Source organism: Calypte anna, chromosome 3 (assembly GCF_003957555.1).
Source record: "Calypte anna isolate BGI_N300 chromosome 3, bCalAnn1_v1.p, whole genome shotgun sequence".
NCBI classification, from domain to species: domain Eukaryota; kingdom Metazoa; phylum Chordata; class Aves; order Apodiformes; family Trochilidae; genus Calypte; species Calypte anna.
In genome coordinates this window covers 21,617,542-21,643,028 of record NC_044246.1, presented here as the reverse complement: position 1 = coordinate 21,643,028, position 25,487 = coordinate 21,617,542, and the positions used below count along the sequence as shown (strand labels likewise).

Genomic DNA, 25,487 nt, shown 5'->3' with positions numbered 1-25,487 from the left:
ATTTGCGTTTGATTTGCAAACCTTGTTGTAATTGGCTAAGAGGATATTTGCAATTTTGTTTTAAAAGAGCCAGAAACCTAAAACAATTGGTACCTTTAAAACCTATGTAATATGCACCTTGCACATCCCTCAGCTTCTGTTTTACAACATCCCACTTCTTGCTTTTCCATCACCCCTTCCAACCAAAAACATCTGCTCTGACTGGTACCTCCCAGATCTCCAGCACAACATGTGCAAAAAGATGCAGCAGTGACAGAAAGATTGTCTCCCAGCTGCAGGGGCCTGAGACACCACCAGCCCCTCTAATCTTGTGAGTCCCTCCCACCACCCCCAAACCTCTACCCAGTTTATTGCCTGCTGAGATGTCTTACAAATAAGCAGCAAAGTCCAATACCAACTTGGCTCCAAGCAAATTTTAAACAGCAGCTTGGTGGACTGGCAGCAGGCTTCCAAAATGAACAGACCTGGAGTCATCATGTTGCCTGAAGACAGCAGATCCTGCCCTCAAATGCACACACCAGCTATTGTGGGCATAGTTTTTATTACACTGATACCTGCCCAGTAGGAGCCACTCTGAAAGAGTTCACTTGCTTACCCTAATTTATGATAAATCATAAGTTGCATTGACACAGTGCAACCAGTAACTTATCAAGGGCAAGGTGAAAGTTTTTCTATGGGTAATCTAGAGAAAAGAAGATCTGAGCCTAAAAGAGAAAACTTACATGAAGATGGGGGTTGGGGGAACCTCACTATTAAATGTTAGCATTTGTTAATATTTGGGTTTCAACTGTAGATAAACAAAAATCCCTTTGCCTGTGCACGTAATTTAGACTGTTTACACATGAAATCCAAAAGGATGTCCTCATTTTATAAATAATTTGATCTGATGACTACATGAGGAAAAAAAGTACAACTTGAGGCTACGTACAGAGGCAAAACACTTGGCTACTGATGTCTAAACAGGGGGACAAAGACTAAACATCAGAGCCAGTAAAACTCAGCAAATGGTTTATAGTTGAAGGGAAGCACATAGTGCACATTCAACACACACCGAACTGCGACCCTTCTTGAACTTTTAAAGCTGTGCTCACCAGCAAGTAATTTTAAGTGTAAGATTCTCCTAGATGTAAACACTCCATCTGTTACTCATACCTGACCACGTAAGCCATCCAGCACTGCCCCACTCCCCCAGCTTGGTAGGCACAGCACATCATATCACATAAGGAGCACTTGTGGAACCCCAGGGCCAGGTAACACACAGATGGCCCTGGGAGAAGTTGAGACTTCTCTTTGCCAGGAACGAGAAGAAAAGGTACCCAAAAGATTTACTGGCTAAATTCAGACCTCGTAATTTGTTTTCCTTTGTCACTTGCTCCCGTATGTGCGCATATATGGTTGTAGTTTCAAGTGTATGCAACTTGCTTACTATCCATCACTTTGCATGCCAGGCAGTGGGGGAAACAGAAAACTTGCACGCAAGAAACCGATGACCCTATAAAGAAATGCTATTTCGAGCCAAAATTTGCTCTTCAGCTAATAAAATGCACAAACTTAAGTTTGTTTCCAGTTTTGTTTCTCAACTGAGAACTTCTAACAGCAACTTAAGAATATCACACACAGTCTGAGAAGATGGTGAAAGAGGTATTTGCTATCCAAAACTGAGTAGGCTTCCTAAATCAAGCAAATTATAATTACTTTTTGTGATGTCCCCTATTGTGTGCTTGAAAGCAAAAGTGCCAGGTCATAGTTCAAATACATTGCACAAGGGCATGCCTGGAGTTTATAAAGCAGGAGGCAATCGAGGTCTGTATGCAGAAGAATGGAGGTCCTTTTTAAAAACAAACAAAAAAACCCCAAACAAGCAGTATATATATAATTTTGGTGTAGCTAAATTTAATTTTGCATAACTACTGATACTGTATATACAGTATCTGATATATACAATCTATTAGAAATAGCCAACAACAAAGTAAAAGTTTGTGCTTTAAAGACCTGCATTTCTGACCCTGAGGAGCAATGAGGTCTGTGAGTATTTAACTTGAAATCAGTGACCACATGTGGTAAGAAAGGCTTGCCAGGATATGATCCTTAATTATGACTTCATCCTTCACATCTCCCTTGAAAAAGGATCAGCTGATACACCTTGCCCAAAGCAGCTCTTGCAGAGTACAGCCCGACCAAAGAGGAGACCACAGTGCCAAAAATAACAATTAAAAAAGTTTTCCTCTCAAATAATGAGGTATCCTTTATAATTCAGCCCAATAAAACCAGATTTGTCAAGTTCTAAATTGGGTTGCAGCAATATTTCATTACAGCATAAATCTTCCTTACACCCTAGTAAAGATGCCTAATAATTTAATGTGCTATAATTTATATTGTTTAAATCTGGAACTCGTCAAAAGTTGCCTGAAATAAGCATCTCTTTTAAAGTCCATTTTCCATATAGGTATAAACGCCAAAATGTAAATGGTTCATATCTTTGCATGGAAAAACATTTGCAAAGTGCATTTACATGTAGACTAAGAAAGATTGTAATTGTCTCTCTTGGGTTTCTTAGGTAGGTCAGTGCACATCCTACAAAGGCTTCTGTATTATCCCATGGTATTCATTGAGCATCGTTTTTTTTCCTGAAAGCGGCAGAATCTCTTGAAAAGAACTACACCAACAAGTAAAAATTTCAAAAGAAAAAAGTGGGATTCCAGAGCCAAAACTTTAGAATATTTAACTCTTCAGTAAAAATGTTTCAGCTGTTTTTTTTCTGAAACGGGTTATTACACCAAATGCTGAAGAACAACTGTCTAATATTTTACTAATACAGTTGATCATGAACAGACTTCACATAGAAAGAGATAAAAAAAAGAAGAAGCTACTCAAAAGGACAGGGGGAAAAGATAAGGAAGAAAAGATACTGCCCTTATTTTAATAAAAACAAATTAGTAATTCCCATTCCCTCCCAGCTAATAAGGTCTACAATAAAACAACCATTTCCAAACAGTTATGATGTCCGCATAGCCCACCACTGTAAGAAGTTAAGAATGCAACCACATCAAGCACTATGGATTATATACATATATATATATTTCTTCATGAAAGAGATTTGATGAAAAAGGCTGCATCAATTGAAGACTGCTTACAGGTTGAAAAAACAGTGATGTAACTATTGTCCTGTGGCTTCTAAGAAGAAAGCACCGTTTACATCCCCGCTTCCTGCTGTCTCGCTTTACTGTTCTTAACCCAAGAATCACAAGACTGCTACCACAGCACTCCAGTGCTGGGATCAGAGGAAGCTGCAACAGGTCTGTTTTGCATCCCCCCAAGTCTCTTTTAATAGCAATTTGATAAAATCTGCGTTGCCAGGAGTTAAAATAAAAGCTGAACTGCCCTCTTATTTACGACCTCTTTTGAGCATACATGCTATTTTTTTCTTTACCTTGTTCAGCCAGCTACGGAGAAACTAATTCATGGTCTTCATCCTGCAAAACTCCACTAGGAGAAGGCCCCAGAAAGCACTTAAATTGAGTATGCAGCAATTTAGATGTGTTCTATTCTGCTTATCACAACGTTCCACTTCCTAGAGTGGACATACAGGCTCAAGTCAAGATAGGGAGTGTATTAACCATTTCACAGCTTGCTGTCAGATCTTCGAGACAATTTTAAAGGAAGAAAAAAAAAAGTTTTTGTTTTGTTTTAAACTTCATATATTTTACACTGAAGCAAAGGCTTTAATGAAGAAGTTGTTTTAGGTAACTAACTCACTTTTCCCTGAGATTAAATGTTATCAAACAATTCCTAATAAGCCAAGCAATCAAAAGACAATTCCCTGCAAAAAAGCTGAGTTCATACCATCCAAGGAATTTCCTAACCCTGTTTTTAGGATAACATACATCTAACTCTGTTGCTTCTATCTTGGTTCCCACTCTGAAACAGGGGAAACGTTACTGTCCCTCTTGATGTGTTTACCAAACCTTTAAGCCCTCTGTGCTATAACCTCCCCTCATGGGTGCTCAGGCTGGGGTGGCCACAGGAGAGAGAGCAAGGCTGTCTGCAGGGCTCGGGCAGGCTTTGAGAGGCTGCAAGGCTGTGTGTATCTGTGCTGTGCTTTTTTGGAGTCAAACGCTGGGGCAAAACTCTTTACAGGAAACTCCTTAGTTAACCATTTCTCCCAGTGCTCCTAAGAAACAGTATGGCTGAGTTTTTTTACTTATATTTATATTTTTTTATTAAATTAAAAAACTCAAACAAAACAAAACCCAAGAATGAAGTGACATGAAATTAATGCCCAGCTAGTTTCCCCCCAGTTTTTAAGAACTGGGTTGGCTTTTCCAGCAGAGGAGGAAGTGAGGCCAGACACGGAGAGCCGCTGGGCTCATACCGATCTGCATAAACTCCATGGAGCTCTGTAAAATTATTCTGTATTTATTTATAGCTCCACCAATGAATGCAGAATCTGGTTAAAGCAGTTTCAGATATTGAAAATGTACTAACCTAGCTGATTTCTGTCTTCTGAATTGCCTAATTCCTCTCTTTCTAAATTCACTTCCCCAGGCATCTCAATTTAGTGCATCTACTACAATTAAAGTTTACCCTGTTCTGCTCTGTGCTCTGCATTTTGTAACATCTGCATTTGTACATATGCAAGAAAATTGTTTTTAAACAAGTGGCACACAGTAAGTATAAATAATATCTGACCTTACATTACCAAGTCACCAATACTTCAAGGAAGGATTTTTATTCAGCTAGAATTCTGCCTTAAAACACACACACATCTCAAAGAAAAAACACAGGAAAATACCAAGTCTTCTCCCTAGAGTAGTATTTACTTGCTGATAAAAGTCAGTATTTTCCTTAACTGGAAAATTTTTACAGCTGGGAAAACAATGAAAAAAAGTATTGGTTAATTCACATGCTTGTACACCTATTAGTTAAAATATTTCTTCAAGAAAGTTTAATCAGAGATATGCCTAACACAGAGTCACAGAAGTAGTGCAGTTCACAAAACAGTACCAATAAAAATATTTGTATAAACAGCAGAGGAAAGGCATGGTAACGTTTATTACACAGGTGGATCATCTCACCAATCAGCTATGCCATTATAATTAACAGTATAAATTTTTTAATTATTACAGACTGGGCTAGGTCTTTGTACCTGGCAGAGTTTGTATCTGCTATTTCCAATGCACTTAAGTCTTGATTGTGAAATCAGAGTACACCAATTAAATTATTAAAACCCTCAGCATTCACTACTGCCCTCCCTTTCTTCAAATCACATGCACACAAAAAACCCAAACCAATCCATCACTACCACCTCTCCCCAGAAGTATGCTTTCTAGGTTTTCATATACAAAAGATGCTAGAACTTGCCCCAGCTGATCTGCACAACTTTGATGACTGCATTTTCACAATAAAAGGCAGGAAATTAGTCATGGTAGGGTAGCATCTCTAGGGGACAGTTTGGGTGGTCACCAGCAAGATGCACGTGGAAGGATGTGTGAGCAAGGATGATTGGTATCTACCACTTCCTCCCTTCTGCCAAAAATTAAATGAGGCGAGAGAGTCCTTCCTTGCTTACTGCAGCTCCATCCCTGGCACAGGAGAGGGCTGATGCTGCATGCATGCACAACTTGAAGAAGGGGCAAGACTAACAAATTTGGTGGGGAAAATTCCTGAAGGTAAAGCCATGCCATTTCACCAGTTTGCTTGAATGGTTGAATGATCTTCTTGAAGTGCACTGGAGATCTACAAAAATAAGACCACAGACCTGTAAGGGCTCAGACCTCTGGAAAGACAGTCTTTTCCAGTCAGCAGTGGCTAACACCCCACCTCCCCATGGCAAATCCACAAAAAAACAGGCTCCTTTTTTCTTTTCCTTTCACATACAGAAAGGGTGGCATCACCATGCCCCAAATAACAGTAATAGGAAAAAATCACTAGGTGGAACAGGCAGTTTCTTTACGAGCTGGTCCATGCCCCAACCCCAGCAAAAACACTACAGCAGTGAATTGTAAGCATCCCATTGGACTCACTCTGCAGGCAGACAGCAAAAGGCAGCACTCATCCCAAAGACATCTTAGAAGTCAAAGCAACCAGCAGCTACCTCTTAGACCAACCTGAGCAGCTTAATTTTGAGTATGATCCAGAACTAAATCAGCTGTTCAGCTCTAATCCAACAGATTTCACCTGCTACACAGAGCACGTGGTGGCTGTTTGCATCTCACAAGGCTGCTCTCCCCAAGGACAGCACCAAAACTTGGAAATAGTCAACAAAAAGAAGTAAATTTACCACTATCTGCAGAAGGCCAATGTTGCCAGCAAGGAGACAAGCATCAGGTTTTCCTCCAAAAGTCATTTTGCTTGTCCAAGTACCCTGCCGGACCCATCCAGCTTTCCACCATGACCATACCTTGCAGATGGGAGGTTTTTGGACCTCAGACACTGCAACCAACAGGCCACATCTTCCACCATGGGTCCTGCCAGCAAAAGCAGAGACAATACCAGCACGGGCACAGAGGGGAAAGGAGTGATAGCAACCCAAGATGCAGCTCTGCCTGCTGAAAGATGAAGGAGCTGATTCAAGGAGCAGCTCTGAGAGAGAACCCACTCCTACCACACCTCAGAGCAGTGACAGACCACAGCGTGCCAAGCGCAGGGCCCAGCAATCCTACTCCAGTGGAAATGTTTAATAGAAACCTACTTTTCTCAGCACTTCTACATTACTGACATAAGCTGACAAAGGAACAAACAGATTTCCTGAGAAACCGAAGGAAAACCATGCAGAAAGACATCCTACTAGACAGAGAACATGCCTACTGCTAAGAGGAGAGGTGAAGAGATGGAATCCTACAAAATAAACCATAGGGCCTTAAAAAGTTTCTGGATGGCTGCTCTGGCAAGTGAGCTGTAGTCTAGGAATAAGTTCCACAGTGCTCTTAAGGCTGTGGGATAGCTAAAGGAGGAGACCCCAAGTTCTCTTCAAGGGCATCATCACCCTTCCTAAATGATCTTGGGTGAGCTCCACAGCACTGACTTAAGTGAATGCCCTCCAAAGGCCTCAGCCTGATGCTTTGCTCTCTTTCATGTACCTCTCCCAGCTTCTCTCCCTACCTTTTGGCTTCTTACACAGGTCTGAGCACAGCAGTGCAGCACAGCACAGGACCAGGTGATGAGGGAGCCAGTTTGGTCCTTCCCAAGTCCTAGGAAGCTAAGGAAGAGGAGGAGGAAGGAGGGGGGCCCCAGGCAGAAGAGCCAGGCATGGGTGCCCAACTCAGCTGGCAGCAATCACAATTTGGCCAAGCTCAGTGAACCCACCTGAAAGTACAGTTTTTAGTGGACTGGGGACTCCACACTATAAAGGCTTGAGAAAAAACTCTCTTTTCCTGACTGATGCTTTTCTCCTTTATCTCATTAACATCATTTGCTTATTTTTCCAAAAGCAGGGAAGCTAACTATCATTTCTGCTCAGAGCTGTATGACACAACTGAAGTCTTCCCTGTTCACACTGAGAAGCACCTTACAGAACAGATTCTAGTTGCCTTTAGTAGCTGTTTCAAGCTTTAATGGTTTCCCTTTAGACTGTCCACTTTCCAAGCACTAGTTTGAACTTTCCACAGATTTTTAACCACACTGTAATTACACAGGCTAGGTCCCTTTCTTTGAAACTTCAAATGTTAATTAACGTGAAAGGGCCATGTAAATAACTTTGTTTTTTTAAAGTTTTTTGGCATCATTACTCCAACTTCACACAGCCATAAAAGAGTAAAATGTATGCAAACAACAACAGCAAAAAGAAAGCTAGAACTAGGTTGTGAGCTAGTAAGAAAAGGAAAAATTGAAGGATGAATAATGTGGGAATGATGGATTGGGTTACAGATGTGACTGTGTGACAGGGCACATATTTATATCACACACAAATGTTCAGTGAGTTGGAGTTTCTCTTTTGCCTTCTGTCATGTTCATTTATGTAGCCTGCTCCTACAGCTTCTAATGAAAGCCGTGCTCTCTGATGATCTGCTGGATAATTTGGGGATGGAAAAGCCTCCTTTTGGCCCAAATCAGAGGTCACTTTTTTTTCTAGGCATTTTTGGAAGTGAATAAAAGGCATATAAACTATAAACAATTCTGATCATCACAGGACAGAAGATGATACAACACAAAATCATACAATGACATTTCTAGTTAAAACTCAAGTTTCAAGATCAATCTTTTTCAGCTACTGTAAATCAGAAAGATGCTGGGGGAAAGCAAAGCTTTTGAAGAGGTTTAGTGAAGAGGTTTACTACAGATAATATCCTATAAACTCTTCAGCATCACATTTATGAGCAGAAAGACATCTTTATTTCTATGGATAGGAAAGATGGAGTAGACAACTACCAAGTCACTGGTAAAAATTGCTATGTCATAAAATAACCCACAGCCATCTGTAATGTATAAGTTCCTCTAATGAAGCAGAATGTGCCAAGCCAGGCAATTTTGATGAATTACATTAGAAGTGTATAGACTTTTTAGAAATTAATAATTTGCATAGAGCTGCATCTGCACAAAGGCATACGTGCACCCATGCTTCTGAAGGAAACTAAATTCTGACTTCTTACATCCATGTCTTTTCTTCACTGGAGCATAAACCTGCAAGATTGTTAACTATATTAAAGCTCTTAAGTGGATGCTAAAATCATGTTTTGAGGGCAGCATCAGACATTCCAAAAACATATATAAGCTGAATCCTAGTGCACTATATAAAAGCAAGCTTCAACTAGAAATATTTACTGTGATTAGTGGTACTTAAAAAGCACTCTCATAACAATTTTAATAGTTTAAAATACTGGAGCTTAGTCCCAAAGAAATGTAGCTAGCACTAAACTGCCATTTTAATGGAATTTTTGCACCCTCTCTCCACATTCTACTTTATAAATAAACCTCTAGAATTTTCATTGATTTTTTTAACATGATAGATTGAGCCTCTCTGGCAGAGAGGGCCAAAGAACAGCACATGAAAAATTACATGTTCACAGTTTGTGAAAGGGACAACAATAACAAACCCCTCAAGGGAAAACAACTGCAATATAATGCATATATGCCTGCATTCATTGCTTTTCAGATTGGCACTCTGTATGTGTGTGTGTGTGTGTATATGTATAGATCTCAAGACTTTTTTAGTAAATTTACTGTCTGAAACAATTAAAAGAGTATCATATACAGTTATATCACATCCTGTACTTCTTTTTCAGTTACAAAGCATAAATTCACTTCAATGTCTGACTTGAGTAGTATTTGATCTGAAGTGGTACGGGACATGCCATCAAAATTACCTCAAAAAGTTTTGCAGTAGTTCAAGGTCTCGGTTTTGCAGTTAAAGAAATAAATAATTCAAGAAAGTTATTGTGGTAAATATAGCTACAGCAAGCATAAGTTAATAAAATTAGCTAATATTACAGGGTCCTCCACCAGACAGCTCATCAAGATACTGTCCCACTGACCCAAATATTTTAACCAGCTCTGCCCATGTGAACATCACCAAGTGCATTTGTGGTCAATCTGTGAGATCACCACTCCTCCTACAATCCAACTCAAAAACACACTACCAGTGGCAGAATGAAAACTTGCTATCCAGGTGCATGGATGCAATTGTAATAGATGCATAACTGAAAAAGACATGAAAAAGACACTCTTTAAGTTTTTGACGCAGAGAGTGACCCTACTTGGGTCGCGCGATCCAATTTTTAGTTACCAACATTTTGCATGGGATAACCACAGGTTAATTTCTTACACAGGAAAGAACATGAAGGACAACCCTCCCAAAAAAAAGAAACACAACAGAACGCCAGCAACAAAACCTAAATTTAATAGTACAGTTTTAGAGATTTAGCAGCATTCTGTCTTTATCCCATTTGGTTTGTCTCTCCTTACTGCCACGTATTCTTTTTCAAATCTGGATCTGTTCACAATATATGTGACCAGATTAAAAAGATTTCTTGAACACATGACTGTGCAATATTGTTTGAATTCTTCAGAGGATCTTGCAAACTCCTTGTGCTTAATTTTAGAAACAAGGACAAGAGAAAAAAAGAAAAAAGCCCAACAACGTCTGCCATTTCCGTATGTGCTCTATATTTTAATAGTTCTTTACCAGAAACAAAAAAAAAAAGAAAAAAACAACACAACCAACAAACCCCACACAAAAAGAACATTAGGGGCATTATGTCTTCCTTGACACTTTTGAAATGTTAGATAAGTTCTGAATTGTTGGTCTCTTAGAAATCTGTTACAGCCAGCTGAAAGTTCCCCAGCTGATAAGCAGAAGGAAAGTCAATTCAGAGAGCTACATGTGGGGATGTGAAGATGATGTGACCACAGTATCACAGATACTGGGAGATTCTGGCAATGCGATACACTTCAAAATTACTTTCAATGGACACAATTGCATCATTCCAAGTCCAGAGTGACTAAAGTGTCCCCATATTAGCACTCAGTGTTTGTTCTTCAGATGATGGAAGGAGATGTAACATCAACAATTACAAGCAGAGTAGGAGCCAACTGTGACCTCATACGTGTGTGTGCAATTCAACAGCAACCAACAGTACAACCGTAACAGCTCAGGATGCTCAATAAATATACAGGGAACAGTGGGGTGAAAAAGTGGGTAAAACAAAACTAGAGATTTTATTCCACCAGCCCATACCACCTAAGCCACCATATGAGGTGCAATACGTGTCCAACAGAGGTCCTGTGGGTTGCTATGCACCTCTGAAGGGATAATACTTTTTCTTTATTTCAGGCAAAAACAGATATACAGACCCAAAACCAGACCTACAGACTCCTCCTCAAAGGTGACACCTCTACAGTTGGAATGTAGAGCTGCAGCTCTACTACCCAGTGTGCCGTTGCTCTGCAAGGAACATGACCTTCAGAAGCCAAAATTTCAGTGTGGTCTTTTTTGCTGGCTCTATACTCACACAATTCTTTATCCCCATGAAGAGACTGATTTTTAAATACCTCTCCGCCTTGGCACCTGCTACTGACAATTATCAGAGAACATATGTAAGAAAAAAGAACAGCATATGGCTATACAAATAACTGCAGTGATGAAGTGCTCCTCACAAGCTCTAAAAGGGACAAGTAATCTCACCAGAGTTTTCCAACTGTCCTACCCAGCATGTGCCTGCACACACACATGGGGTCCCATCAACATGTACCCTCTCAGGATATCCCTCAGCATTTTCCCCTCCATCCCCTTCTCTGATGCTACAGAAGAAGATCAGAACCAGAAGAGACAAAAAAAAAAACAACTAAGAAATGTGTGAATGGATAACCAAACCATAGCTGTTGCATACTAAGAGCCCAATCCAAAACTGTTCCTCCAAACCTTCCTTTGAAGGCACCCAGAGGCCTCCTTGCTTTCCTCCCGGGGCAGAGTGTGGCTGGGCAGAGGCAAGAGGAGAAGCAAAATATCTACAACTTGGTTGCAGTGTTGGGTGGATTTGTTTCACTGGGGTTTTTTTGTTTTGTTTTTTTTTAAAGTAATTTGGATTGGCCCCTTCCCCAGTGTCTCAGACTTCCCAAAATAGTAAAGAAAAATAAAACCATGGTGCATAAAGGACATTATGGCTGGAAATTCAGCAAGGGGAGAACAGTCAGGATGACTGTTATCCTTTTGCTTTGTCTCTGTGCACATTTGATACCAACACAACCACAGTACCAAGCCTGCTACATTCAAATACACAATCACATTTCCCCCTTTTCTCTTATTAATCTATTTATTTTTTTCTCTGGGAAGTTATTTGGTTTAACAATTGCTTTATGATTAAAAAAGTCAGCAATCAACATTTCAAGATGGTAACTTTATTTGATTTCTGCTTCCCTCTTTCAGGATCTTGCAGAAAACCCCCACGCTTCCATTTCACACTTTGCCACAGCTGCATCCCTAGCGTCAACCCAAGAAGGGCAGCCCAAAACCCTCGGTGTTTCTGGCAAAAATAAGGCACCCTGGAAGCCGCTGCAGTGGGCTTTGCACATGGGACATGTAGGTACAGCCTAAAAGCTTTAGTTCACAAACCTACTCAGCCTCACAAGGACAGGCAGTTCCAGCCTGAGGCTGAGGGGACACAGGGACATACCCACACGAGGATGTGCCACAGCACACTCCAGACCTGGCCACCACATCTGCCAAAATGCAACATGCCACCCCTCACTTAAACCATGCAGCTGATACTCAGTTAATAACCCAGCAGGGAGGGCAAAAAACTGCTGAATTTCGCATGGCTGACATAGGCTGTGATGTAATTTCCACACAAAGCCTATTGGAAAAAAAAAAACAAAAAACAACAGAAACATCTTTTTTTTTCCAGATCCAAGTTACAGAGATATGTAAACTGCTTGGCCTCCACTTCATGTAAACAGTGTGAGATAACCCCAAAAGTTAATAAAGCTTTCAACCTTCATTACTGCACTTCAGAGGACTTGAAGCCTAGGAGAGGATCAGATCGCTGGGAGAGCAGAGAGCCAAACCACTTGTACAGGCACGCAGCCCCAGCACCCTCCCACCCAGCAGTGCCAGCAGAGTCTGGTTCTCACTCTTCAACAAGATGTTTGGGTTTTGTTGGGTTTTTCTTCTTTTTGGAGGAAGTAATTTTAAACAAACTATCAGGAAAAAAAAAAACCCAAAAGCATGCTGTAACAACTCTAAAGGATTTTTGGTATGATTGTAGCTGAAATTAACAATTCTCTAAGGGCAGATTTAACAAGTCAGGCAAAAGTAGTGAAAACCAGAAAGAAAGGGCATGGAAGAAATATAAAAGATGCCCAGCTAAGTTAACCAAAAATAATAACCATAAAAAAATAGAAAAAAACACTGAAAGAGAAGTCTCAAAGTACCTAAAAACGTAAACTTACTGAATTTTGGTGACTCAGAAAAGGCAGCAGAATAACTACCTTTTTTTAAAAAATACTAACTAATTTTAAAAAATAACCCCCCCCCTTTTCCCCTCAAAAGCAACCCCTTAATACAAACTTTACCTTAAGTGCTATGTATACCTATTATGCCAGTAAATAATTTTAAAAGTTAAGAATATTTATGAGAAAATTCAACCCGGAGGGTAATTTTCCTGAAGATTCTGCTTGGCAAATGAAAACAGTCCTTTCAACAGATGAATATCCTTCCCTGTAATTGTTATTCTGTTACCATCATGTAAATTGGTATTTTACACAAATGCAGCTAATGAAAAACAAAACAACAACCAATAAAAAAAAATAAAATAAATAAAAAAATTAAAAAATAACCCAACCTGCACAGGACAGGGCAGAATAGCACTAACAACGTGTATGCACAGGCTTCTAAATAATAATAATAAAAAAAAGTTGTTGCATAATTTATTTACTTTCCTAGTAATTTCACAGATTAAGATAGCAGCACCATGAGATAACTAAAAGATTTCTTTTTGCCTTCAGCTCAGTAATTTACAAGCATTCACATTTCACTGGGTTTTGTTGCTGTTGTTCAATGGGAAAATACTGTGGAAACAACATTTACCCACATTCCCAGTCTGCAAAGATCACTAACTGCAGCTTGGTACAGGCACATGCCCACCAAGCACCATAAAGAAAGATTTACAGTAAGCAGTGACTAATCTTTGCAGTGTATATTGTACATGTAGCTCTGAGTCAGCTTGAAAGTTTGTTCATTCACTCCAGCACCACTTCTTCCATTCTCCTCCTCTCTGATCTGCAGGCAGATCTGAAATCTGCCTTCCCTTCATTCAAGGAGAGCTGCTTATTGCCTTAATAGGTGGTAGATGCAGGTACAAAAAACTTACTGCTGTTGTACAGGACTGACCTAAAAAAACAGGGACTTGCCTACACAGTAGCATAAAAACAAACAAACAGACACACAAAGAAAAAAAGAGAAAGAAAATAAGAAAAATAAATGCTTCACATTTTCTGTTGGCAAGAAACTTTTGTGTATGCAAGGAAGAAGGCCTGCAGAAAGGGATTCTGTTAGAGAGGCATAAGGTGATCCTGCTACTGGAAAGTCTTCCCAGCTCCAGCAATTGACAATCTGATTGTACAAAGCCTACCAGAAATGCCCAGTTTAAGTGATCTCATTTACTGGTAACAAAAGCAGTAGCAGAACAACACAGCAAGGTATTACAGATAGCTGGAATGCATATATGACTTTGTATTTGCTGAAGCGTAAAATAAGATGCCCCACTCTTCTCTTTTTTTGTTTCTTGCAATTTACATAACTAGCAGTATAGCTTTTCCAGAAATAACCTGGAAGTAAAAGTTCTACCTGAAAAAAAGAAGAAGAAAAAAAAAAAAGAAAAAAGAAAGCTGTTTATGCTAAGGATAGCATGGAGCTTAACTGTAAGGATTTTCTGTACATAACTGAAGCCCATCATCCACTTTGTAATTATGATTCTTCGGCTAGAATACAGTTTTTACAGAGTAAAATAATTACAGCAAAGAGCTGGATTCATATACGGACCCAACTTGCACCTTCCTTAAAGCTGTCACACAGGTAACTCAACTGACTACAATATGAGCAGGCATTGCTACAGATGACTAAAAATTGAAAAATTTGGCCCAGTGCTGAGCACACTTAATCCAACAGAAGCTTTTCCATCAGCCAGCTTTATTCAGTAATCTATGTGCCATTGCCACAGCGTCTGCACTGGAACCTTTCTAGCTTTGGAAGATAGCCTACTGGCTGAGAGCTGGTCTATAAAACCAGATGAGTCCATGTTATTTTAATGAACCCCTACTTTAACTAACGATCAAGTAGTTAGCCTAGGGATCATATGCTGACAGACTTCCAGGACAAAAGTACCACTCCTTTCATCAGTTATCATAATTCTCCAGTATTAATCTATCGTTTGTATTTATATGCATTCAACATCCAGGCTAAAATTTTTCCTGAAAATTGGAAACAGTTAAAATAAAAGTCTGCTAGGACCTTTTTTTATCATCCCCACTCATATTAAGCAGTACCTTACTATGCAGGCAGTCGCATTTGGCTTAACTTATGTTCTTTTCATTAACACAACACCAAAACCCGATCTCTTTTTTCTGTGCACCTCCCTTGTATTATTTCTTTAAATCTAAAGCTGTTTTTAACTTCAAAGACTTATTTTTTACTACAAGCAAAATGAAGGATAAAATTCACCCTCTGCAATGCAGCTTTGGTTTTCAAGATATAAATGGCAAAGCCTTTGTTTTACCTGCAAGGCATATTTTCTTATTCATGCTTTTTCATTATAATAGCAGCAACTTTAGAAAAGTATTAAAGTTCATTATGAACCAGCTCTTTCAAAATTTCATAGTCCTAAAAGGCCCACTTTTGCTCACTTCAGAAAAATTTTGCTTCTCATTTTCTGCTTTTATCAAACACATGCAGGCAGCAGCAATAGTATTTCGTCATGATCCATGCAGCTCAGATACCAATTTACTGAACTCTGGCAGCATAAAACAAGCTTATCTGATAAAAAATATAGAGAATTACTGTTCATCACCACCACTGAGAAGCCTCTTCCAGTCCTAGAATCATACAGCATCGATGGAAAGAAGCGAGAAGCTGCGTGCCTGCGCTTCTGCAAACATTTTGGCTTAGAGGAGTTATTGCCACTTTAAACGGAGATATGTCCCTACCATACTCAGAAATATGGGCTTAACATAGTTATGAATATGAATCTCACTTTTCCAGACATAAATAGTCTGCTAATTTCGAAACCTCCCTCCACTCCCCCTGCTCTGTACCTGATGCTTTGCCACGCAGGCTTACTGAAATACAGGGGGATGGTTTGCAGGGTTTGCCTTGCAAATAAAAGGTAATTAATGCTTCACTGCTTGTGTTCCCAGACACCCTTTGACAAAGCAGATACCTGATTCCTACAATCTGTCTTATCGTGGCATGACCAGGAGGGTGAAAGTCCTTCCTGACAGAAGAAAGAATGACATTTTTGACAGTCAAATGCCTACAGAAAAGACTGCATCCTGCCCTGCTTGGCGTGCTACTGCTAGCAGCAATTGTGTTGCCAAAGTAAGTTAGAACTTCAAACAGCTTCACTCAGTCCTTTTATATAAAGTATCCTGGTTCGCCATCTCACCACTAAATCACATCAATCTCTGAGATAGTTTTCTGCCCTATTTTTTGCCAGGAGCTCATTAGAATATCACTGTAAGTAGTTGTTTATTATCATTGCTGTGATGCTGAATTCACATTTTTACACTGATCAATAAAAACTAAATCAACACACTACACACCCAGCCCACACATGAAGAAAATTAATTTAACAAGAAGATCAAAGTTGTCTACCTTTTACTGCTGTAAAATCACAACCAGACTGCTGGTTTTCACCAGTTATCTTTGAAGAATGACTGGAAATGAACAAAATTAATTCTGGAAGCACACAGTGAAATTGCAGATACAAAATGGAGATAGGAGGACACATTCAAACAAGCACGTGGGAGACCTTTGCTTGAATTCAAACTGCGTGGTAGGCCAAAGAGACAGCTGGAGTATCAACACTCATGCAAAGCTGCACCACTCAGTGTAGCTTGACATTAACCATTTATGTTATTTTACCAAAAGACATAGATGCTCCTTTGCAACACTGAATATAATCTTATGAGAAAAAAAAAAAAAAAAGAAAAAAAACCACACAGTGAGTTGACTGAGCTGCTTCTGCATATTTCCCCTCAATATACTAGGGGGGTAAGCAGCAACAAAACTGCTGTGCTCAGCGCTGAGCTACACGTGACATGTTTGGTTCAGGTGATGAAGGCTTCCTGTGTTCAGCAGACACAGCTTTGGTAATGGCCACAGAGGCTGTGGTTATTTAAAGTCCCACTGTGACCCAGGAGCCATCACAAAGGTGATGCCTTCAAGGTGATGCCTTCAGCCTCCATAGAGTGCAGCCTGCAGCCCTCTCCCACCCTGCTCGATGTCTCATGCAGCCAGCTCATAGACCACCACCTCTCTGCAAAGTAAGCCCAGCTTTGAGGCTGAGGACAAAACAAAACATGAAAGAGGCGGCCCCCAAAAATGCAGAACTCTAAGTCAATGTTCTAAATATTTCAGGGCTTTGGCAACCTGCATTTGGGGGGATAGAAAGCTCAGTTTAGCTATAAGTGCTTGTACTTGTGGCAGATGTGAACCATTTAAAGACTGGTCAGCATCCATTGTTTATTTAACACACTGCTATTGTTGCTAGCAATGCAAATCTTAACATCATAAAAAAGAACAATAAACGAGCAGATTTGCTTATGAAATAACAATTACTCTATCAGTCAGAGTGGTATTTTTTTCTGGTACAAACAGAATCTTCCACCAGGAGATCACCTCCACCAGCAGAGAGGCAGGCAGGAAGGTAGCAGCAGAGCAGTACAAGTCCAGCAGGCAGCACTGGCAGCAGCAGCCCTACTCCAACAACCCAGCAGCTCTAAAGAAGCTCCATTTTCACTGCTACACTGTCCAAGGGAATAAATAATCTTTAGTCTCTGAGCAAAATGAGTATTAATAGCTTATCTTACGCCTCCAAACTTTCACAAATTTATAATGCAGTATTTCCTAATCTGCAGGATTTAAAAACTGCATTTGAAATGAAAGTGCATGGGATCTCCTTGAGGAAAAAATGTTATTACATGTTAATAACATACTTCATAACCTATTTCCTGCTCATCAGTAAACTGTATTAAATTCTGCATGCAGAGCAGAGGGTTATTTCAACTTACAGAAAACTCTAAGAGCATTCATTCCACGAAAACTCATTTGCCATCATACTCTTTGCAAGCCTGCCCATATGCATCTGTGCCATAGGACAGCAGGGTTTATCCTAAAGACCAGTCTAAACTATGTACTAAGAGTGTAGTGTGTGTTCACATAAGAAAATGAAAGAAGTTAGGTCAAGTGTAAAACTGAAAAAAAAAAGGAGAGGAAAAAAAAAAGCCTTACAAATATAGCTGTAAGTGGCATAACCCTCCAAGTCTAGAGATCCTTCCAGGAAAAGGAATTTCTAGTTCTGATTTGACATATGGAACATGACAATACTGGGAAAAAAACCTTTTCTGCTAATACAACTAGAACTCAGATGGGACTCTCACCCACACAGAAGTGTTGCAAAACCCCTCAATTCCCTAATATACACTATTTTACCAGAAAATCTTTTATTTTAAAGGGGAGAATGTACTTTAAGGTCATTGCTAAATAGACCAGCATTAGCTTTTTTTTTTCTTTTAAATATAAAACCTAGAATACAGATTTCCTTTCTATCCTCCCCAGCCCCCCAAACACATATACATAAAAAAACCCATATTTATATAAAGGAAATTAAACTTCCCCATCAATTAAAATAGGGCAGGAGTGGAGAACAAAGATAAAAATGGGTCTGTGTGGCATTTTTTATGGCCAACTAAGAATCAAATCACTTTTTTCTTAAGACAGAGAGATTCAGCCATTATCATATTTTAAGCTTAATAGCAATTTGCTTCACAAGGTTGGGTACTTTTCTTTCACGGTCCCATGTTTAAGTTATTTAGGATTTGATATTAACTTAAAGAGAAAGTACCTGATATAAATGGACCTCAAACAGACCCTGTCCTGTAAGAGCCCTGGTAAACCTTGTTCTAGGTAGATAAACAAAAACCTCTCACTGTCAGGGACCTTTTTTTTGAAAAAAAGAGCTGCTGATGATTCAACATCAATTTGCACCCATTTTGCTGGAGCAATCCTTTCCTAAGCCATATTTTTGCAGTCTTTATACTCCAGGGTTAGTTAGAGGTTCTAGTACCTGAGTTCAATCTTCATTACTGAACACGAGATTTTTTTTGACAAATGAAAAAAAAAAAAACCAACCAAATATCACAATGACCATCTACAACAATTTTGCTTTGCTGTTGATGCAATGAGGTCTAAACATGAAAAGGAAAAAAAAAAAAAAAAAGAGAGACCAAGCAAAACAAAACCTTGAAGCACTGCACTTCAAGGACATATCACAATGCAGGCTCTATCAAAAATCTTACCATGAGCAGCTGATGAGGGGAGGGAGGGGAAAGCCAGCAACCATTTTCTTGCTGAACTAAAAAGGCAGGAGAAAACTAGTGATAGGGCCCAGGATGGCTGCTTTAGTAAGGTTAAATAATCGGTGGGGCAGAGTAACTCAGCACTCATGGCCATGTGCCTGGAAAGTGACCTATGCCAGCCCTACTGACCAGCCAGTGAGAAGCTGAAGATAGCGACTCATGTAAAATTTGAACTGTAAATTGGAGAAAGACAAACAAGAAAGAAAAGGAAAAAAAACCCCAAAAAACCAAAACAAGCCAAACAAAAAAAAACACCTTACCTTCTGAGCCTGCATATCAGCATTTTGGGTCTTTCCAAAGCAAATCATCAGTCAACTATGAAAACTTAAGTGGGCTGTTTGTGTGAGACATTTTACTCTTTGTTACAGAGTAAGTTGAAACCACAAGACTCATTTCACTCAGAACCTCAATATATACCCAGTGCTACACAACTCCTCCAAACCCTTGCAACATCCCCACTCTTTTAATATGAGGGGTTTAAACTTTAAAAAAGTCTCTATTGTAGAGTAATACAGCATACATTAGAAACATGCCCTGGGTTTCCCAAACCGTTATCCTCTTGAGAAGAGAGTAACATAAATGACGTGTTTGCCTTCTGGTATCTGAGGCAGCAGGTTGTAACCTGAGCACATACTCCAGTTTTTCCCTCCACAAATCAATGTCCTTTTTCTTTCTGCTGCTGTTTCAAGGCCAGGTAAGTCTGCACCACTACAGAGCAACATGGCCAAGCCAGAAACAGAGAAAATAAACCACTGTCAAAAATACTCTTTCTTCTGCCCACAGAAACCAACACCTAACAAGAACCAGCGCTGATACAACTAGCCAGTCACCCACATTACCTGCTTTGTGCTCTCAGCCAGGTTGGACTGGGCACTACCTAGAGACACATGTGCAGTGGCAAGAGTAAGGAGACAACGGTGCAAGAGCCACTTCTCAGCATCTCCCGACTTAAGGGGAAATATTCCCCCAGGCTTTACAAGTTAACATGGAGTATAATCACATGCAGCACAAAAGCAAATTCAATGGATTGCTTTAAATCTGTTTGGTTTCAAGCAAAGAGCCACAGAACAAACCAAACCTGATAAAATTGTTGCTACCTTTCTTTGAACCATGCTCAGACTTACCCTTTGAAGGAAGAGTCGCCTTTCTTAAAATATATTTGAATGCACTATTTTTGTCTTTATCTTAGAAGGCCTGATTTCCTCCCACAGCCCTGCAATTGATTACAATAATAGGTTTCTTAGAGCCATACAAGTTGAGAAGAGGTTTAATAACTTCATATGTAGCAAAATGCATGGAATTTGCTGCCTTGATATTTTTTTTTTTTTAGTTTTGAGTGCAGGCCCCTCACACCCATCCTACAAACACAATCACAGTTAATTCCACTCTTCTAAGCAGTGCCATGGAAGTCAGTGCAACCCCTCAGCTATTCACCTTACATAAATAACAACATGTTTGGCAGCTGCTACAGGGAGAATTCACACAGGCACTTAAGTGATGTTTCTACCTCCATCATACAGGTGACGGAGAGGCAAAAGGATCTGTTCATTTTAGGGACAGAAAAAAACGTAATTCTGATCATCACTTTTCATTGGAAGCTATACAGCCCCCCAAAAAACACAAGAGGAGGGAACAAATTGTTTCCATATCATCAATTATTTTGTCTCTATCAAACAGTGCTTGCTTTTGAAAAAAAAGTTTTTCTAAGGAAGCCAAAATGAAACTCGCAAGTTATTAGGACGCATTACAAGGAGACACAGCCCTCCAGCACCAGAATCTCACAATGACATTACAGATCCCAGGGCCTTTCTTTAATTTACTACTGTCCCATTACAATATTGGGAAAGGGAGAAACAAAGCTCTCCCTAACATCTTGCTGAGTTTTTAAGTGGCATATTTCCCACTTGATTATTTAAAAAAAAATTAAAAATACGTAAGATTATAATATTCACAATGAGAAATATCTTCCTGTTTTTGGAAACTTACAGTACAGGACAAGACCACTTTCTTACACTTTTCTCATACTCTCAACCACAAGCTAAGTTACAAATTCTATTTATAATTTATACTGACAAGTCTCACTATATCACTGGAAATATTAAAATAGCTGGAAGTAATGGAGCTTTGAGTTTAAAATGCAGGAATTCCTTTTGTCTACCTAGGATATATGAATGCTACCCAATAGTGAAACAAGCCTGAATCAATGACTTGCTTTATGGTCTTCAATGCCTACCGGAGTCTCAGAGACATGTGATCAGCAGTAATAAAAAAGTTGAGAAAATTAAATGGATAAGATGTGGAGATTTTTTCAGTCTACCTAAATACAAAATGAACGAGTGCTAGATAGGAAAATCAGTCACGCCGTGGTACACTTACATTAGCACTGGTCCATGCGGGAGTGATGTGAATACAGGAGGCAGGATGCCTACCTAAGCTACCCCCTGGCTCCATCCCTCTGTCCTGGGGAGAGGTTCCAATGGCAGGACATGGATTTATAGCAGAATGATTAAGCTCTGGCTTTAATCATTTTACCCAGACACCGATTCTCCACTCCTCACTCAGGCCAGGTTCCAAAATTGAGTGCATTACTTGTACTTTGAGTTTTTTTGGGTTTTCAAGCTACACTGGTTTGACTAATGTTCCAACTTGAGATACACAAACTTCTTTATCAGTGGTAGTGGGACAGATCACATAGGCATTTATTTGCACCAAAACCTTTGCCTAATGTTTATTTAAGCCTTTAATTTTTTCTGAAGTATATAAAACTATTGCTTATTGAAGAAAAAAAGCATACAACACATTTTCTTCCTAAGAAAAATAATTTATCTAAGTTCTAAACAAATATATTTATTTGTTTTAAGCAAAGCCACATGACTTAACTTCCATGCTGCATATGCATGCATGGAGCACTGACAAAGCAGCACTTTCATTGTTAAAAACGCGGGACAAGCCTTAGAAAAAAAGGTAACATACCAGCCAGGGCACATCACACCTCAACACTTCTGGGGTATCAAAGTTTATTTCTAGACAGATGCACCTTATTAACGAAATGGCTCTATCCTGATCCAACTTAGCATCCAAAGAGGACCAAGTAGATAAGCAGTCACTGCAAACAGCTGTATATACTACATGCAGGAATGGTTCAGACATACACTGCCATTATATGTGCCACTTCATCATGACACTGTCCTCTGAGCAAGGGCAGGGGAGAGGTCCCTGGGGGCCAGTGTCCCAAGTAGGACGAGTACCAGCAGCAGGGCAGCCCCACTGAGCAGCCCCAAAGGCCAGGCCCATGCTTGCCAGGTGAACTCTCCCCTCTTCCCATTAGACATTTTAAATAAAACTACAGCCGCCAGAGACATAAAGCTTCGCCCCCAGTGATTACCTGCTTAAAAAATTAATCATGCAGTAAAGCACTTTGCAACGTTTTCCATAAATAGTTTGGTTATAGGCCATCATAATTTTTTTTGCTGTTATCACATCACTGTGAACCTCACCAGTAACTACTCAGAATCACAGCCAGTGGTTGATGCACTGGGACAGCAAGTACAGGTCAGGTTTTACTCTGCAAAGGTATTAACCCTGCTAAGTTTACACGTCGAAGCTTGGGTAGTTAACTAGCAGGCATGAAAACCACTCTGTAAAGTCAGCAGAAGAATAAGCAGGCATTATCCATTTATTAATTGGTTAACAGCCCATTAGTTTCACTTGCAATTCACCTCTCTGGTGTTTAAACATCTGGCTAAGAGTTTTGTTCGTTAACCTCCCCATTATTTTGACGGGCCAGAAAAACGAGGCACCCAACCCGCCGTAGACTCCTCTGCCGCGGAAAAGCGATAAATTCACGTTTCCCCAGAATGAGTTTGCACCAGCAGTACAGCCCGGCCGCACGGGAGAGCTCCAAATCCCAGCGCAACCCCGCCCCATCGCTTACACCCATCGATACCGGGACGGTGCAGAGCGCCCTGCCGGCAGCCGCGCTTTCCGGGAGAAGAGGAGGTGCCCCCGCGGCTCGGCCACTCGTGTCAGGGGCCGCCACGGGACGGCGGGGCGGCCGCCGCTCGCACAACTTCCGCGGCCAGCCCCGCCGAGCCGCCCCTCCCCGCCTCCCCTCCCCGGCACGGCGCGGCGCGGCACCCGGGACCTGGCAGCAGCACCGCGGCGGGGCGCCCCGGGACCGGCCCGCCACCCACCCGTCCACCTACCCACTCCTCCCGGAACGGAACGGGCAGGTACGGGGCAGCGCCCGTGGCCCGCCCCCACCTCGCTCCCACCGCCCCGGGCGCCCCCCACCCTGGCCGGGGCCGGCCGGCGAGGAGCGGCGATCGGTGAGGAGGAGGAGGCAGGGCCTCGCCTACTCGGTGCTGCAAGACCGAAAGTGAAGAGCAAACTTTTTTTTTTCTCCCCCACCCCTCTTCTTCTTCTTTTTTTTTTTTTTTTTCTTTTTTTTCCCTCCTTCCAGCGCAGCTCCCAGCTCGTGCTAAAATGAAACTTGGGAAGGATTCGCCTACCTGGGGTGAAGTCTGCAACAAGTGCAAGGCGGCGAGGGGGCCGGGCGCGGGCAGCGACGGGGCCGGGCGCGGGGCTTATGTCGGTGTCGGCGAGGAGAGAGCAATTTTGATATTAATTTATTACAGAGCTGCCCGGGCTCGGTCCTACTTCACTTACAGTACGGCGCTTATCCTGTAAACAAATATCGCTCCGCCAGGAAACATAACTCCCCCTCCCCGCCCCGGCCCCGCTGCCTGGCACCCTCCCCGCCAGCGGCACATGGAGCGGGGCGGGGGCCCGCCGCACCCCTCCCGCCCCGCGCCGGGGGAGGCTCCGGGCACCAGCACTTACCTCCGGCACGGCCTCCCCCTCCCGCCTCGCTGCTGAATCCGTGATGCAAAAAAAAAAAAAAACCCGAAAAAAAAAATTTAAAAAAATGGAAAAAGGAAAAAAATATCCCGGCGTCAGCAAATCGCTGTCAAATTATTTTCTTGCAGAAGAGAGAGGGGAGAGAGAACCGGGGGAAGGGGGGGGAAGCAGAAGCAGGAGGGGGAGGAGGCTGCGGGAGGCGGCGGGATCCCTCCGCCGCGATGGGTCTGGCCCTGGGTGGCGAAGCAGGAAGTAAGGTGTCGGCAGCGCCGAAGCTGCGGCCGCCCGGCCCCACGGCGGGGCGAGGGGCGGCCGCCACCCCCGGGGGCCCGCTGCCGGCCGTGCGCCCTCGCCGCCGCCTCCCGCTCAGCCGCGCCGCGGTCTCGCCGGCAGCCCCTCCTCTCAGGGCAGCGAGCGCAGCGCAGGTGCCGGGGCCACCGGCGGCGACCTGTCAGCGGCTCTCGCCGGCACGGCGCGTCCGGGGCCGCGGGTCGGCCAGAGGCGGGCGAAGGGGTGCCGCGGGCTCCCGGCGCCGCCGCCGCATGCCGCAGGGTGGTGGGGCTGGGGCCGGCTCCCGCTCCCGCCCGGGCGGCGGCGCCGGGGGGTGACAGCGGCGCCACGGGCCGACACCGCGCCAGCCCCGGGGCTGAGGGGCAGTCCCGCCGCCGAGGGATCGGGGGGAGGGGGTGTCTTCCCGCCGCCGTGGACCTGGGGTGGGAGTGTGTGTGTGGGGAGGGGGTCTCCCCTGGCGCCGTGCGGGTGTCGTGCGGGGCCGGGGGAGTCGGAGACGGGGGCGATGGGGGCCGGGGCAGCGGGGGCTGCCGCTTGGTCTCCCCCAGCCCCGTGGCGCCAGAGGGGGAAGGTCGCAGCGGTAAAGGCGCTCTCTGACTGGGAAGGTCTCCTGCCCTGGGCTGGGAAGGGCTGCCGAGGCTGTCTCCGGCACCAGGGATGCTCCTGCCATTTGGGTTAATGAGGAAGTTATTTCTTCAATATAGCGAGCCTTTTACGAACTTGTTTCTGTGGCCACTGATCTTCGACAGTGGTAGTCACAGATTACAATACTTTTTAATTTATTAATTTTTTAACCCTACAGAAATATTCTGGAGAAGTACCTCGTCTGTCCTGCCTCCCTGGAGCTCGTAAAATTGCACTAGATTGCACCAAAATGTTTCCTTGCAGGGATGGATTTTGCATCCTGGGGATAGATCCGTGAATATGTGATGCTTACAGCTTATGCAGTGTTCTGCTTAAGCTCACTGACAATGACAGAGAAGTTACTGTAAAAGATGGTAGCTGGGAAGAGAGAAACCGAAACGGGGGTGAAATAGGGCCTACTTCTGCGTTCAGAGAAGAAAAAACCAAACAAAAAAACAACGAACCTCTCAAGGGTTATAGGTGGAACAGAAAAAGGGCTTTGGTGTTAGTGCTTGTGATTCAGCCTTACGTTATAATGGTTACCAGCAGCTTCATTTTCTTTTTATGGTCATCCTGGTTTCCTGGTTGCATGGCACTTCTATTGGGCCACTGTTCTTAATAATTTAACTTTCTATGAGATTGTTTTG

At 42.2% G+C, this 25,487-nt stretch overlaps 1 protein-coding gene and 1 long non-coding RNA gene across 7 annotated transcripts in view; one reads left to right on the top strand and one right to left on the bottom strand.

The window, feature by feature from the left end:
* Positions 1-23,926, bottom strand: part of TRERF1 (transcriptional regulating factor 1) — a 98,290-nt gene extending 74,364 nt beyond the window's left edge. For 4 of the 6 annotated variants that reach the window (XM_030448536.1, XM_030448537.1, XM_030448530.1 and 1 more), the window contains exon 1: positions 23,577-23,715. The gene's annotated coding sequence lies outside the window, so the exon portion shown is untranslated. Of the gene's footprint in view, positions 1-22,999; positions 23,136-23,576; positions 23,716-23,907 lie in introns of those variants that run through there. The other 2 variants (XM_030448531.1, XM_030448532.1) reach the window with 2 other exon arrangements.
* Positions 23,188-23,809, top strand: LOC115598147. Its single transcript, XR_003987426.1, has 3 exons — positions 23,188-23,297; positions 23,528-23,581; positions 23,703-23,809. It is a non-coding gene; the product is annotated as an uncharacterized LOC115598147 (long non-coding RNA).
* Positions 23,927-25,487: the final 1,561 nt, after the last annotated feature.